General features: G+C 37.7%; 1 long non-coding RNA gene across 1 annotated transcript; it reads left to right on the top strand.

The window, feature by feature from the left end:
• The first annotated feature begins 1,101 nt into the window (after window positions 1-1,101).
• LOC127345759 (uncharacterized) lies at window positions 1,102-1,741 on the top strand. The gene is made up of 2 exons (XR_007878978.2): window positions 1,102-1,279; window positions 1,445-1,741. It is a non-coding gene; the product is annotated as an uncharacterized lncRNA (long non-coding RNA).
• Window positions 1,742-4,920: the final 3,179 nt, after the last annotated feature.

The raw sequence follows: 4,920 nt of genomic DNA, 5'->3' as shown, positions 1-4,920 counted from the left end.
CAACTGGGCGGGTTACTGCAGAGCGATTCCTGCGCCCGGTCAGCACCCGTTGACTGGCCCGGTTTGAACCCAGATTTTTAAGAGCAAGTTCTACTTAACCTGTGGAGTGTTGACCGAAGGTTGACATTTTTGTATCATTGGTTGTTAATAAAATCAGAGCGCATGGTTAAGTTCGTCTTGTCGAGTTGATCGAAAACGAGTACCTGTATATTCTATTTGGAGTTCGGATGATCGTTGAAGACCCACTTTAATTCTTGCCAATATATAAATTCAGAAATAGGGAAAAAGGCAAATACCAATTCAGGTTCGGTTAAGGATAAAGGGAGAAAATAAATATAAAAGCCCACCAGAGCCCTGTTCTCGCCCACGCACGAGGGGTCACCCTAGACTCCAAAATCATCCGCCTCCTAGGGTTCTTCGGCCGCCTCCCCAATCTGCAAGTCATCGAGGAACGCCGCCGCCGGGCGTTCTTCCTCATCATCCATCCGATATCTGAAGCGAACGCGTGGTCGAGTCTGCATTGGCCTTTGTTGCTAGCAGTAGTAGTAGTAGTACTAGGTGCTATGATCAGCCGTTTTATGAGAAGATCCTATACTATTCTAATATGCATCGATCTGAAGCAAATAGCACTTATAGCGCTGGTCTGAAGCTAGTACGTGCAGGCATAGATGACTGGACTATGTGGCCATACATTTAGATTCCAAGTCTAGTTAATCCGGTAAAGGCATCAAATCATTGAATCTGGATGAAGTTATTAAGTCATGTGATTTGACTAGAATAGTGATGTTGCTGTAATAACACTACCAACTGAACTGAAGAATTTACCGTAGCACTCTGAGTTGTAAGCTGCACATTTTCAATTCGTACTTAGTCTATGGTTTGCTTGGCTAGAATAGAAACTCATTATCTGATAAGTAATTAGCGCAGATCTATTCAAGTTAATTAGATGTCATGGTTTGTGCTAGCTCCAGGACAGTATTAGAAATACAATCGATGGTTTATGCCATTCTTTCAGAATAGTTTCTAAAACAATTTTATCACAGGCTTGGAAAATACAGCAGTTGCGTGTATTTCTTCTGTTTGGAAGTCCGTCTAAGGCAAGTGCATTACGAACCTTGTCGCCTTAATGTTTGATTGTGTGGCTTGTGTGCTTCTGGTGTGCTTCGTTGTTAATTGGTAATTTGACTCAATAATTTCCTTCTAAAATTTATTGGGCCGCGGGTTGGTAAATTCCGAGCCAATACTGCCGCAGGTTGGTAAACTCCGAGCCAACGCGCTGGTAAACTCCGAGCCAGTACTACGAAAACCCATATTTCAGTTTTCATATAAAATCTATGTTTCCGAGTGAAGTTCCAATGACTTTCTATGATTTATGTTTTTACGGTTCCATGTTGTACTTGCTGAGTATTTCCATACTCACTCTTGCATTTCATTTGGATTTCAGGTACTAAGTAAACACCATGCATGGGGCCCGGGCGTAGCACATCTACATTGTTGAGCACATCACACTTATTTAGATATTACGATGTAGACATGTATGTTTCTTTACCTATTAGTCGTATTGTATTAGTCACTTAATCCATGTTACCTTGTGAACAAATATATTTGGCGTCTTCCGATATGCTGGGATTTTGTGAATCACGTGGTTGTTTTCTTTAAAGTTGAAATGTCACTACATATCCTCTTATTGCTATCTGCATGTCGTGGATGTCCTTATATACAAAGAAAACTCTGCCCAATTTTTGGATAATCACTTGACTTTTCTAGTTTTTAGTATAATTGGTAGCATCCTAGGAAGGGTCGATTCCCGGGATGTTACAATGAAGGTTAATGATTTTGATTGTAATGCTTTATGTGATCTTGGTGCAAGTATTTCTGTTACGCCTAAGAAACTTTATGATATGCTTGACTTGCCACCTTTGGAATGTTATTATTTGGATGTTAATCTTGCTGATAATTCTATAAAGAAACCTTTGGGGAGAATTGATAATGTTCACATTACGGTTAACAATAACCTTGTCCCCGTTGATTTTGTTGTTTTGGATATTGAATGCAATGCATCTTGTCCTATTGTTTTGGGAAGACCCTTTCTTCGAACCGTTGGTGCTATTCTTGATATGAAAGAAGGAAATATTAAATATCAATTCCCTCTTAAGAAAGGTATGAACACTTCCCTAGATAGAGAATGAAGATGCCTTTTGATTCTATTATTAGAACAAATTATGATATTGATGCTTCTTCTCTTGATGTTACTTGATTTTCACTTTCTGCGCCTAGCTGAAAGGCGTTAAAAAAAGCGCTTATGGGAGACAACCCATTATTTTATTTCTGCAATTTTTGTTTTATATTTGAGTCAAGGTGCTTGTTACTACTGTAGCAATACCTTTGTATCTTTATTTTATTGCATTGTTGGGCCAAGTAAAGTCTTTGATATAAAGTTGATACTTGATTTGGATTTCTGCGCAGAAACAGATTTCTAGCTGTCACGGTTTTACGTTTTTTCTCTCTGTAGAGAAATCTAAAAATCTTGAAAAAAATCATGAGTAATCCTCAGATATGTACGCAACTTTCATTCAACTGTACTTTTCCATCTGAGCATGTTAAGTGCCTCGAAAAAATTCGTCTTTACGGACTGTTCTGTTTTGACAAATTCTGCCTTTTATTTTGCATTGCCTCTTTTACTGTGTTTGAGTGGATTTCTTTGCTCCATTAAATTTCAGTAACCTTGGGTAATGTCCAGAAGTGTTGGGAATGATTGTGTCCTTGCTGAACATGTGAATTTTTGATTATGCGCTAACCCTCTAATGAGATTGGTTTGAGTTTGGTGTGAAGGAAGTTTTTAAGGATCAAGAGAGGATGATGATATAATATGATCAAGAAGAGTGAAAAGTCCAAGCTTGGGGATGCCCCCGTGGTTCATCCCCGCATATTTTAAGAAGACTCAAGCGTCTAAGCTTGGGGATGCCCAAGGCATCCCCTTCTTCATCAACAACTTATCAGGTCACCTCTAGTGAAACTATATTTTTATTCCGTCACATCTTATGTACTTTACTTGGAGCGTCTGTGTGTTTTTATTTTTGTTTTGTTATTTTCATTCTCTGAATAAATCGGATCCTAACATACTTGTGTGGGAGAGAGACACGCTCCGCTTTTTCATGTAAACACTGGTGTTCTTCGTTTTACTTTTAATGTTCATGGCAAAAGCTGAAAGCCGCTGCACTTATTGCTATTTGGTTGGAAACAGAAAATGCTTCATGTGGTAATTGGTATATTGTCTTGAATAATTTGATACTTGGCAATTGTTTTGAGCTCTCAAGTAGATCATGTTTAAGCTCTTGCATCATGTAGTTTAAACATATTGGTGAAGAACTACCAACGAGCTTGTTGAAATTTGGTTTGCATGATTGGTCTCTCTAAGGTCTAGATATTTTCTGGTAAAAGTGTTTGAGCAACAAGGAAGACAGTGTAGAGTCTTATAATGCTTGCAATATGTTCTTATGTAAGTTTTGCTGTACCGGTTTATACTTGTGTTTGCTTCAAACAACCTTGCTAGCCAAAGCCTTGTACTGAGAGGGAATGCTTCTCGTGCATCCAAAACCTTGAGCCACAACATATGCCATTTGTGTCCACCATAACTACCAACTATGTGGTATTTTTCTGCCATTCCAAGTAAATACTTCATGTGCTACCTTTAAACAATTCAAAACTTTATTACTCCTTATTTTTATCAATGTTTTATAGCTCATGAGGAAGTATGTGGTGTTTTATCTTTCAATCTTGTTGGGCAGACTTTCACCAATGGACTAGTGGCTTCATCCGCTTATCAAATAATTTTGCAAAAAGAGCTGGCAACGGGGTGCCCAGCCCCAATTAATTAAGTTTCATTAATAATTCTCTTCACATGTTTTGCCCTGATTTATCAGTAAGCAACTTAATTTTGCAATAGACACTCCTCCATGGTATGAGAAATGTTGGAAGGCACCCGAGGATTCGGTTAGCCATGGCTTGTGAAAGAAAAAGGTTGGGAAGAGTGTCATCTATAAATAAAACTAAAATACATGTGTAAACAAAAGAGAAGAGGGATGATCTACCTTGCTGGTAGAGATAACGTCCTTCATGGGAGCCGCTCTTTGAAAGTCTGTTTGACAAAGGGTTTAGAGTGCCCACTACCATTCGTTGACAACAACAAACACCTCTCAAAACTTTAATTTTATGCTCTCTATATGATTTCAAAACTTGAAAAGCTCTAGCACATGATTTAATCCCTGCTTCCCTCTGCGAAGCGCCTTTCTTTTACTTTATGTTGAGTCAGTTTACCTACTTCTTTATATCTTAGAAGCAAACACTTGTGTTAACTGTGTGCATTGATTCTTACATGCTTACTTATTGCACTCATCATATTACTTTGTGTTGACAATTATCCATGAGATATACATGTTGAAAGTTGAAAGAAATTGCTGAAACTTAATTCTTCCTTTGTGTTGCTTCAAAACCTCTCATTAAGAATCTATTGCTTTATGAGTTAACTCTTATGCAAGACTTTTTGATGCTTGTCTTGAAAGTACTATTCATGAAAAGTTTTTGCTATATGATTCAGTTGTTTAGTCATTATCTTTTTGTTAGCTAGACCATTGCTTTGGGTCACTTCATTCATCTCATATGCTTTACAATAGTATTGATCAAGATTATGTTGGTAGCATGTCACTTCAGAAATTATTCTTTTTATCATTTACCTACTCGAGTGCGAGTAGGAACTAAGCTTGGGGATGCTTGATACGTCTCCAACGTATCTATAATTTCTTATGTTCCATGCTAGTTTTATGACAATACCTAAAATGTTTTATTCACACTTTATAATGTTTTTATGCATTTTCTGGGACTAACCTATTAACAAGATGCCGAAGCACCAGTTTCTGTTTT

Source organism: Lolium perenne, chromosome 1, assembly GCF_019359855.2.
Source record: "Lolium perenne isolate Kyuss_39 chromosome 1, Kyuss_2.0, whole genome shotgun sequence".
Lineage (NCBI taxonomy): Eukaryota > Viridiplantae > Streptophyta > Magnoliopsida > Poales > Poaceae > Lolium > Lolium perenne.
The sequence above is the reverse complement of the archived record's forward strand: the minus strand, read 5'-3'. Positions and strand labels throughout refer to the sequence as shown.